Below are 12,424 nucleotides of genomic sequence, written 5' to 3'. Positions count from 1 at the left end.
TGCCCGGCAGGGCCATCTGGTCGCTGGATTCCAGAGAGGGCAGAGCCCAGCTGCAGGAAGGCTCCCATCCATGGTCTCTGCACTCAATCGGATGCTCTCGCTGCCCCATAGCCCTGCTTCTCTTGAACAAGACAGTCCTTTAAGATGGCATTAAGCTAGAACAAGGGGGTTTTTTTGTACTTGGAGGAAAGCATAGCTAATAGATTTTCAAATAAGTTTCTGGTTATAATGTAACACCTATGTGATTGCCATTTTCAAAACAGTCTATTGTTAGCCAATTGGACACTTACCTCACTCCCTCAGCTGCCAGCTATACGGGAAGAGGTAGGAGATGACAAGACCACCATCAAATGTGAAACCTCGACCCCCGCCTTACCGCTGTCCCTTCGGCTGGGCCGCCTGCACACGGGGGCGCTGCACACAGCCACCCATGAGGACCTCAGGGACGCCCACAAGTAAGCGGCCTGTGTGCCCGTCATCAGTTTCAGGAGCCCTGCGCCTCTTGTCTTGAAGGAGTTGCAAGGATGATTTTAAAGGAATACCCTTGGGTTTAGTGCCTGTGTTTAGTGGTGAACTTCAGGTGCTGGGGAAGAAGAGCTCAGTGACCTCAGTGATTTTAGAAAACGTCCTTCTCTACAGATTGACTCCTGTGGGAGCTTTCTTCCTGATCTTGGTAGAGGTCTGCCCGGCCCGGGGCATGTTCCTGACAGTGATGGCCCTGTGCCTCTCAGGTTCGCTCTTGAGGGTCCCTCCCTTTTCCTCAGGGGTCTCCTCTCAGGAGACTCTGTCCCCTCCTGTGACTGACACTGTCCTCATTGAGACCACCACCTAAGCTCCCGTCCTGAGCCAGGCAGCACTCGATGGAGGACACATGTGGTCACTTGGCCAGCAGACCTGCATGGTGACCGTCGCTCTCCTGCCATGGCCGGGGACAGTCACCCTGCAGGAGGTGGGGGGAACTGCCCAGAGCAGGGGAGCTTGCCTTCTGCTTGAGCGTTTTCACCTGCTGAGCAGCGACCCTGATGGAGGGTCGGAGTGCCCTCTGCACCAGCTGGCCTGGAGTCCAGCCCTCCTCGGGGGAGAGCTCGAGGCAGAGAATCTCAACTTCCTGGGGTGGTTCTCTGTGTCTCGGAGCCTGCATTGCTTGTGTGGAGTGTGTTTGGTGAAGGAAACTCCACTGTCTGCTTCGAGGTTGAGGTGCGGGTGTTGCTGGGTGCCCATTTCTATCAGTAGATCTTGTGGAGGGGTGTGTGTTTGTACAAGGGTGCCAGTTAAAGGTCCTTTTCTCTCCCTAAAGCTCGACAGGCTCTCAGGACAGCCCCGGGAACAACCCCAGCAGCGGCACCAGCAGGCAGGACTCGCTGCACAAAGCCCCAAAGAAAAAGGGCATCAATTAAGTCCTCCATCAGCCTCTTGTTTCGCAAGAAGGAAAAGGGCCGGCCTGAAGACCCCAACAAGGAGGCATTAGGACCAGGTGGGTGCTTCACCTTTCAGAGGGAGGAGGGCCTGCAGGCATCTCCCTTCTGTGTCTCCCCTGTTGTCCCCACAAGGCTCCGGTCACTCACGCTGGGGGTCCTCCTAGGAGCAGGAGTGGAAGAGGCGTCTGTCTTCTCAATGGGTCTGAGATGATCAGATGAGTTAATGAGTGGATGGATGGATTGATTAGTGAGTGGATGGTTGGATGAACAGATGGCTGGCTGGATGGGTGGATGGACGGAGCATGGAATAAATAAAGCAGATGATTGTACTCCAATGCTAGAAACATATTGTACGAAGTCAATTGAGTAGGAGCTAGGCAATGATTGTTTCCTCCTAACAGTGACATGTGTTTGGAAACTGCCTAAGTGCTCATCAGTGAGGGGTGAAGTACAATCTGTGGACACCCCACAAGGAACAGCCCGCCCTCCTTCCTGCCACTTCCCCATCCAGGAGCTCATCTGCCCATGCCCCTACCCCACCCCACAGCCATGCAGGTCCTCCTGAGGTCCCCTCATCACACAGGGTTATCATTAGGCCCTCATCTCGCTTGGCTTCATCTCCTTGAAGACAGGGTATGTTCCTGCCTCTTCAGCCACAAATTTGTTGAGTCTTGTTTGTGCTGGGTGTGGGATTTACGGGGGTAAGTAAAGCAGATGTGATCTGGAGCACAGTTAAGTGACAAGAGAGAAAAAGGAGCATGTTATTAAATGTGATCCCTGTTATTAATATATACAATGCTGCGATGGATGGTGCATTGATTATATACAGGATGCTGTGTGTGCCCCTTCCCAAGCAGGTGTTGCCCCCTCCAAATTTACAGAGGAGGACACGGTGACGGTCACACGGTCAGGGAGTGGTGAGGGCAGGTTCACACCCACGCAGCAAGACCAGGCACTTTGCCAAACCCCAGCCACCTCTCTGGTGGATGCCACCGGAATGAGATGGTTCTATGGCATGATGATTCAATGGACATGAGTTGGAGCAAATTCCAGGAGATACTGAAGGACAGGAAAGCCTGGAGTGCTGCAGTCCACGGAGTGGCAAAGAGTCGGACACACCTGAGTGGCTGAACTAAAACCTGAGTGTGTGCTAACCTGCTTCAGTCGTGTCTGACTTTGCGACCCCAGGGACTGTAGCCCACTAGCTCCTCTGTCCATGGGATTCTCCAGGCGAGAATACTGGAGTGGGTGGCCACGCCCTCCTCCAGGGCATCTTCTCGACCCATGGATCGAACCCACATCGCTTGTTATCTGATGCACGGGCAGGCAGGATCTTTATCCCAAGCACCACATGGAAAGCCCCAGTGAACGGTGACAACTAGAAATGCAGAAAATAAGGGCTGCTTCTAAGTTAAACTGGAAGAGCAGCAAGCACGGGTTATAAAGAGGAAAACACATGCCACCCCGCGGAAACTGCGACAGCCAGACAGAGGCGGTTGCTGTGGGGCGCCCTAAGAGCCTTGCTCGTCGCCACCCTTTCACTCTGATCTGCAGGTCAGGCCAACAGGCCGCACCTCTCCTTGGGGGGCGTGCTGTACTTGAGGTGCACGACCTGCGAAAGGACACCAGCCTGCTGACGCCAGCCGGCCACCAAACACCGCCAAAACCAGACCAGGAATCGCCAGGCCAGGCCCGGGGGCCCGAAGGGCTTCCAGGACATTCCAGTGACGGGGAGGGTGGGCGTGTTTGCGCGTGGGGCCTGGGGGGTAGGCTGAGGGGTGCGGAGGTCTTGGCCCATTCCCACCCCCAGCCACTCCAAGCCCGGCTGCGTTCGCTGAGCAGGGCCTGCCCCCGATCCGTTTCTCTGATCAGGGCCACGCCGCCCTAGAGGTGTCGATCTTCGGGACCTGCCGTGACCTGACTCCCGCGGCCCGCTGGACTCTAAACCTCCTTCGGGACTAGGCGCAATGAATCTTGAGCGCCCATTTTGCTGGGCACCTGCCTGGTGCTGAAACACACCTGGAGCCATGGAGGCGCAGTCCACTGGAGCGCGTCAGCCCCGCCCCTTCGCACTACCGAGGCCCCCCTTTGCCCCCACGCCGCCCGCCAAGCACTCGACCTTCCTGAGAGAGCAGATGAGCCACAGGCAGGCACACAGACAGACACACAGACACTCGCACGCACCCATGCCAAGGGAGACAGCTGGCCTGCGCAAGCTCCTCAGCCAGAGCCAGAGTACCTGGCAGAGGCCGGGGCCAGACGAACGGGCCGGCGGCCGGCTGTCAGAAGATACAGAGGCAGAAATACATGAAGATTCCGAGACAGACTCCAAGACGGTGAGAGGAGATACACAAACACACACACACACACACACACACACACACACTTGAGTGTGGTCTTTGGAAATACTTCTGTTCCTAGTTGCTGGGTTGAGCCCAACTTTGATACGACCCATGGACTGCGGCCCATCAGGCTCCTCTGTCCGTGGCATTTCCCAGGCGAGAATACTTGAGTGGGTTCGCATTTCCTTCTCCGGGGGATCTTCCCGACCCAGGGATCAAACCCGAGTCTCCTGCGCGTGGATGCCTTGCCATCTGAACCAGGACATTGCTAATTCCCTAGGCAAAATACAAAGAATAGAGCTCGTGTTCTACTAAATGGAAAGATGATTTCAGAAACAGAAGCTGTCCTTTGTTGGTATCTGTCAATCTTTATGTGGTTTTTGTTGATTTTTACTATTAAGGCTACTGGAACAAGGCAAGAGAGAAACCCCAGAATTGAAAAGCAACTGGCATTTTTGAAAGAAACATGTGCAGGCGAAGCTCTCTTCCTTTTTGAGAGATGGTTAAATGCAAAATCTTGATTCAACACATAAGACTTTTGTGAACTTTATTTCAAATCTCCATGATGAACCCCTAAGGCGTCCAGGAAGAAAGGACTAGAGGGGCAGACAGAAAGAGCAACCTTTCCCCTTGGAGCCATCTCAACCAGCTGCTTAGTTCCTTCATCTCAAGGACTACCATTGGGCTTCTCTGGTTTGTCTGATTCTTGTTTCAGGACCGTTTCTAGTCACAAGGCTGTCAACAGAGGGGGTGGTGTGTGTGTGTGTGGGAAACCCTTCTCTCCATTCCACATGAGACCCAGCGGATAATCCAGGCCCTGCCCACTGCATTGAGTGTGCAGCAACAGTATCAAGGGTGATGCTGGTTAACAACGCATATTCCTGGAATCCACTCCGTTGGCTACTGACTGTGTGTGGTGGTGGTCTGGAACCTACACCTGGAAGCTGTCTTGATGATTGCAAATGACACCAAAGTCTGAGGACGATGGAAGAGCTTCACATTTCTGCAAGAGCCACACACCTCCAGAAGGAACCACAAGACTTGCCTGAAATGGTCAAGGTATAAGTATTGGACTCAACGTTGGAAGGTCTCCACCTTTGCTATGGAAGTCAAACGATCTTTCTTTGAAATGAAAATGGAGCATACTGAACGTTCACATTCTTCTAGAGCATTTGAAAAGCCCTAACTTGTAGAAATCTGCTGTACGAGTTCCTTGAAAGCAAGAACCTATATTTATGGACGTGTCTTAATGCCGTAGATTGTGCCTCAAATATAGTGTACCCATCAACCCAGGAAAGGAAAGAATTGAATCGCCAAATATACAAAGAGATCAAAAGAGACACCTTGAGGCTTCCCAGAGCTTTTCTATCTTTCACACACTATGTAAATACTGAGCACCTACGAAGAGCTAGGAGGCAAGTAATAAGTTTCTGGAAATAGAATGTGGAGAGAAGAAGACACAGAGTTCCTGCTTTCACTGAGACGATTCTAATGATACATCACAGGCAGATCCTGTGAGAATTATAGAGGGGCCTCTTCCTTCACCAAAACCTGGGTGTCAGGGAAGGCTTTTCAGAGGAACCATTGCATTGAGGTCCATAGGGTGAACCTAGGTAAACCAGGGTTGAGATGTAGGAAGAATTTCAGGCAGGGAAAATAGCATCTTGGAAGGCTATGTGACCAGGGAAACTTAGGACATTCAAGAAATGAAAAATGCCCTATGGGATGGAAGCCAAAGAGTGCAGAGGGCATTCCAGGCAAAAGACATCAGAGAAGAACGTGAGGAGCAAGCCTGAAGAGAAGTGGTCGTATCTTCAATATGATGGGAGAATACAAGAGCCGTTGGAGCAGGGAGGTGACAGAATTGCATCTGCACTTCCAAAAGGTCATCTTGCTCCACATCACTAATGACTGGAGAGACTCAACTCCAAACTCCAAGGAGGGACCACTTCACATGAGTCCGATTGGGCCTCACTGCAATGTCTGTCAATAACAAATGCTGGAGAAGATGTGGAGCAAAGGGAACTCTCCTCCATGGTGAGTAGGAATGGGAGTTGGTGGAGCCGGTATGGACAAGAATATGGAGGTTCCCGAAGGAACTAAAAGTGGAAGTAGCCTATGGTTCAGCAGTCCCACTCCCAGGCATAGATCCACCCACAGTATAAGTGAACAAGATAGATGCCCCGTTTGGGCACATCTATCTGTGCGTGCGCGCGCGTGATCGCCTGCTAGGCAGGGGGTGGGGTGGGGGATGGGGCTCTGGCTGGAGTCGGTGCAAGCCCCGGGATTGCCTGAGGCAAGCCAAAGGAGCCCCAGATGGAGAAGGGACTGCCTGTCGTCTGGTGTCCTGGAAGTCGAATGCGAATGCGGAGGGGCTCGCGGGCAGCGTGGAGGCAACCCAGGTCTGCAGCGGGAGCCGGGGCCCGGGCCACCCACTCCCCCCGCCCTGAGAGGGGCTGGGGCTGCGGGGGGGATCCAAGAATTGGGACGCGGGAGGTGGGAGGGGGTGGGGCTAAAGGACCTCTTCTGGTAGGCAAAAAGCCTCGAGCACCCGGGATTCCCAGGTGGTCTCCCATCCAAGATACTAACCAGGCCCGACCCTGCTTAACTTCTGAGAGCAGACAAGATCTAGCGCCTTCAGGCTGATATGTCCGGAGACTGAAGCGGTTGGCGCCGGGCGCCCTAAGAGCCTTGCACTTCGCCTCCCTTTCGCTCCGACCTGCAGGTCGGGCCAACGGGCCGCACCTCTCGTCGGGGGGCGTGCTGTATTTGAGCCGCATGACCCCCGACCTGACTCCAGCCTGCTGATGCCGGCCCGCCCCCCGAACACCGCCAACACCAGACCAGCAAGCGTCTGGCCGGGCCCGGGGGCCCGAAGGGCTTCCAGGACCACCCAGTGACCGGGAGGGCATGCGTGCGTGCGCGCGGGACCTGGGGTGTGGGCTGAGGGGTGCGGAGGTCTCGGCACCGTCCCACCCCCGGCCACTCCAGACCCGGCCGCGCTTGCTGAGCGGGGCCACCCCCGATCCCATTCGCTGCTCAGGCCCGCGGGGCCCTGGAGGTGTCGGTCTTCGGGGCCCCCCGCTTCCCAACCCCCGCGGCCCAGGGACCTTTGAACATCCTGTGGGCCTAGGCGCAGCGAAACTTGAGTGCCCAACTTCCCCGGCACTTGCCTGGTGCCCAAACCCACCGGAAGCCAGGGAGGCACGGTTGACCAGAGCGCCTCAGCCCCGCGCGTTCGCACTACCGAGGCCCCCTTTTGCCCCCACGCCGCCCGCCAAACACTCGACCTTCCTGAGAGAGTAGACGAGCCACAGGCAGGCACACAGACAGACACTCGCACGCACCCACGCCAAGGGAGACAGCTGGCCTGCGCAAGCTCCTCAGCCAGAGGCAGAGCACCTGGCAGAGGCCGGGGCCAGACGAACGGGCCGGCGGCCGGCTGTCAGGAGATACAGAGGCAGAAATACATGAAGATTCCGAGACAGACTCCAAGACGGCAAGAGGAGATACACACACACACACACACACACACACACACACACACACTTGAGTGTGGTCTTTGGAAATACTTCTGTTCCTAGTTGCTGGGTTGAGCCCAACTTTGATACGACCCATGGACTGCGGCCCATCAGGCTCCTCTGTCCGTGGCATTTCCCAGGCGAGAATACTGGAGTGGGTTGCCATTTCCTTATCCGGGGCGGGGCGGGGGGGGATCTTCCCGACCCAGGGACCAAACCCCAATCTCCTGCGGGCGGATGCCTTGCCATCTGAACAAGGACATTGCTAATTCCCTAGGCCAAATACAAAGAATAGAGCTCGTGTTCTACTAAATGGAAAGATGATTTCAGAAACAGAAGGTGTCCTTTGTTGGTATCTTTGAATCTTTATGTAGTTTTCGTCGATTTTTACTCTTAAGGCTACTTGAACAAGGCAAGAGAGAAACCCCAGAATTGAAAAGCAGTTGACGTTTTTGAAAGAAACATGTGCAGGTGAAGCTCTCTTCCTTTTTGAGAGATGGTTAAATGCAAAATCTTGATACAACACATATGACTTTTGTGCATTTTATTTCAAATCTCCATGACGAACCCCTAAGGTGTCCAGGAAGAAAGGAGTAGAGTGGCAGACAAGAAGAGCAACCTTTCCCCTTGGTGCCTTCTCAACCAGCTGCTTAGTTCCTTCATCTCAAGGACTATCATTGGGCTTCTCTGGTTTGTCTGATTCTTGTTTTGGGGACCGTTTCTAGTCACAAGGCTGTGAACAGCGGGTGGGGGTGTTGGGCTCTGTGGGGGTGGGGGAAGCCCTTCTCTCCATTCCACATGAGACCCAGAGGACAATCCTGGCCCTGCCCACTGCATTGAGTGTGCAGCAACAGTATCAACGGTGATGCTGGTTAACAACGCATATTCCTGGAATGCACTCCGTTGGCTACTGACTGTGTGTGGTGGGAGACCTGGAAGCTTTCTTGATGATTGCAAATGACAGCAAAGTCTGAGGACATTGGAAAATTTTCAGATTTCTGCAAGTGCCACACACCTCCAGAAGGAACCACAAGACTTGCCTGAAATGGTCAAGGTATAAGTATTGGACTAAACGTTGGAAGGTCTCCACCTTTGCTATGGAAGTCCAACGATTTTTCTTTGAAGTGAAAATGAATCATACTGAACGTTCACATACTTCTAGAGCTTTTGAAAAGCCCTAACTTGTAGAAATCTGCGGTACGAGTTCCTTGAAAGCAAGAAACTATATTTATGGATATGTATTAATGCCTTATATTTTGCCTTGATTATAGTGTACACATCAACCCAGGAAAGAAAGAATTCAATCGCCAAATATACAAGGAGATCAAAAGTGCCGAGCCAAGTGACACCTTGAGGCCTCCAAGATCTTTTCTGTCTTTCACACACTAAGTAAATACTGAGCACCTACGATGAGCTAGGAGGCGTGTAATAAATTTCTGGAAATAGAATGTGGAGAGAAGAAGACACAGAGTTCCTGCTTTCACTGAGAGGAATTTAATGATACATCACAGCCAGATCCTTTGCAAACTTATAGTGGGACCTCTTCCCTCACCAAAACCTGGGTGTCAGCAAAGGGTTTTCAGAGTAACAATTGGTTTGAGATCCGTAGGTTGAACCTACGTAAACCAGGGTTAAGATGCAGGAAGAATTTCACGCAGGGAAAATAGCATCTTGGAAGGCTATGTGACCAGGGAAACTTAGGACATTCTAGAAATGAAAAATGCCCTATGGGATGGAAGCCAGAGTGCAGAGGGCATTCCAGTGAAAAGGCATCAGAGACAAACTTCGGGAACAAGCAATGAAGGGATGTGATCATATATTCAATATGATGGGAAAATCCAAGAGCAGTTGTGGCAGGGAGGTGATAGAATTGCATCTGCATTTCCAAAAGTTCATCTTGCTCCATAACACTAATGATTGGAGCGACTCAACTGCAAATTACAAGGAGGGACCACTTCCTCGAATCCGAATGGTCCTCATTGCAAAGTCTATCAATAACAAATGCTAGAGAAGATGTGGACCAAAGGGAACTCTACTCCACATGCAGACTGTGTGGGTGAATTCTCTAAGAAATTACGGGAAGAAGTGCTCCATCTTGTTTATTGCATTGTGTTTAGGGGAACTAATTTGGAATTAGTGGAGCCCATTTCTCAGTATATTATTTCCAAACTAGGCAACTATAATTACAGTCTGATAAGATGGAACTCAAATAACTTCTGAATGTTAATTTATTTTGAAAGAGGAAATAATCTTGCAAGAGAAATATAGACAAACAGGAAAAGCATAGTTGTCAATATATTAACCTAGAGATGCTTCAAATATTGTTTAAGAAATATGAAAGTTTCATGGAGTATTTCACATGAAGGAATTATTTCCTCTTAAAAGTCAAAAGGGCTTCCCTGGTGGCTCAGAGGTTAAAGCATCTGCCTGCAATGCAGAAGACCTGGGTTTGATCCCTGAGTCAGAAAGATCCCCTGGAGAAGGAAATGGCAACCCACTCCAGTATTCTTGCCCGGAGAATCCCATGGATGGAGGAGCCTGGTGGTCTACAGTCCACGGGGTCGCAAAGAATCAGATACTACTGAGCAACTTAACTAACTTAAAAGTCAAAAAGGATTATGAGCCCACTCATAAAAATGATTTGTTCTTCAGTTTTATCATGAATTACCTGACTAAAGGATGATTATTTATTGTATTGTTCCTTCAAAATTATAGCACATTGTTCACTTTCCAGATTTTTATTTAATTGATATTTATTTAACATTGACTCTGTGCCAGCACTGCAAAACCCACCCACACACCCTACACCAATTTTGTGATTTCATTAGAAACCACTTAATCAAGCAAATTCTATAGTTACCTCTATTTTACATCCTAAATTGGCACATTATATGTCACCCTACTTAACACTATTAAGATTATCTCTTTTTTTAAAATTCTTGATAAATATAATTCCTTGCTTCCTCACAAAATAATTTAAATTATATAAAAACTGGAACTTTGTCTAATTTATCACTGTATTCTTAGCTCATAGAAGAATATTAGTACTAGATAGTCAAAGACTTGTATTAAATGAAAATGATTTCAGTGGGTCTCAAAATAACTTGTCTTTAAAAGGCATGGGTGCCATTTAAAGTAGATATTAGGTTTCCATTTTCTCATCAATGATTCGTTTCATTGGTTTTGTCATTTCAGATCACTTTCTTGAACATCAGATCATGGAAGATAGAAATAATGTTACTGAATTTATCCTCTTAGAACTTTCTATGGACAAGAAAGTCCAGATCCTCTGCTTTTTATTTTTCTTATTCTGTTACCTGGCTATTTGGTTGGGGAATTTGATCACTGTGATTTCTATTACATGCAGTCAGCTAATCACCCAGCCCATGTACTTCTTCCTTAACTGCCTTGCACTCTCAGACCTCTTCTACACCTCCACTGTGACACCCAAACTCATGACTGACTTACTGATGGAGAAAAAGGCCATTTCCTATAAAAACTGCATGACACAGCTTTTCACCACCCACTTCTTTGAGGGGGGATTGAGGTCTTCACCCTCACAGGGATGGCCTGTGACTGCTATGTGGCCGTCAGCAAACCTCTCCACGACGCCATCACCATGAACAGGCAAAAACGTCACTCAATTCTCATAGCGTCGTGTGCAGGGGGACTTCTTCATTCTCTTGGTCTCTTTCTTCTTGCGATTGTTTGACCTTTCTGTGGCCCCAGTGAAATAGATCACTATTTCCGTGATGCATATCTTTTGTTGAAACTAGCCTGCACTGATACTCACAAAATTGGCTTTTTTGTCATTGCCAGTTCTGGCTTGATGGGACTGGTGCTCTTTGTGGTTTTGATGGCCTCCTACACTTTGATTCTGTATAATGTGTGCACATATTCTGCAGAAAGCCACCATAAAGCACTTTCCACCTGTAGTTCCCACATCACAGTCTGTGATCCTCTTTTTCACACCTGTCATCTTTGTTTACATTAGACCTGCCACAACATTACCAGAAGATAAAGTGTTTACGCTCTTCTACACAATTATTGTCCCCATGCTCAACCCGCTTATCTACACACTTAGAAACATGGAGATGAAAAATTCCATAAGAAGAGTTTGGTGCAATAAAAGGTTCTGGGAAGGGAACTTAATGATCTGAAGGTCATTCGTCTGACGCCAGTGACTGTCTTCTCATCACTCCCTCTGTTGCTGATTCTCTCCTGCTAATGGGAAAATCAGTCAGAATGTGTAAAAGCCAAGCCTCCAACAACAGCTTGCCTTCGGTGGTTCCTTCTTTATTTTCCTCTCAATGTGTTTTCCTTGATTTCACTTTTCACTAATAATCCCCTTTGTTTAAAAAAAAGAAAAAAAAAAGAAAAGAAAACTTTTTACAGAGTAAAAACACACTGAAAAATCTGGAGGGAGAGTGATCCTGCCTGTATTGAAGGCTAAACCTGGGGGAGACTTCGCTCTCAAAATAGTTGGCCTCAAGGTATAAAAGGTAATAATATGTTAAAAGGTAAAAGACAGTTGAAGAATCCACCTGCTAATGCAGGAGACACAGGTTCAATCCTTGGGCCAGGAAGATCCTCTGGAGAAGGAAATGGCTACCCACTCCAGTGTTTTTGCCTGGGAAATCCCATGGAGAGAGGAATCTGGTGGGCTACAGCCCATGGGGATGCAAAACAGCTGGACATGATTCAGCGACTAAACAAAAACAAAAAGGCAGTTATAGGAAAATAAGAACAATCACATACTGCAAACTCCTTTCAGAACTATATACCTAGCCTCGTATCCTACAACTCTAGATTTCTTTTAATCAAATACCTAGAGATCTTTTTGTGTGTATTTGTGAACTGCGATTATTTTACTTAAGTGAAAAGAATATATAGATCTAAATACAACATAGTGTAAAGTCCAGCCTTATAGTCTACATGGCAAGTCTTACAGTCTGAAAAGCAAGTCACTGTGTGATATGTTTGTGAAGTAACATTGTAAGTATTGGGGAAAATATATGTGTGTGTGTATATATATATATATATATATATACACACACAAACTCTTGCTATTTTAACTGGGTTTGACATTAAGTATACATGATCAAGGAATAAATAAACTACAACTGACTTTGCTACAAAAAAG

At 49.1% G+C, this 12,424-nt stretch overlaps 1 pseudogene across 1 annotated transcript; it reads left to right on the top strand.

Annotated features, from left to right (window-relative positions):
- Positions 1-253: 253 nt before the first annotated feature.
- LOC147345777 (olfactory receptor 4P4-like) lies at positions 254-11,666 on the top strand (annotated as a pseudogene). Its single transcript, XR_015153616.1, has 3 exons — positions 254-455; positions 1,298-1,474; positions 10,477-11,666. The product of XR_015153616.1 is annotated as an olfactory receptor 4P4-like (transcript).
- The last annotated feature ends 758 nt before the right edge of the window (positions 11,667-12,424 follow it).

This window comes from Bos grunniens, chromosome 24, assembly GCF_055505025.1.
Source record: "Bos grunniens cultivar Pamir isolate PY7600 chromosome 24, Bosgru_T2T1.0, whole genome shotgun sequence".
NCBI lineage: Eukaryota > Metazoa > Chordata > Mammalia > Artiodactyla > Bovidae > Bos > Bos grunniens.
This window is presented reverse-complemented; position numbering and strand designations above follow the sequence as displayed.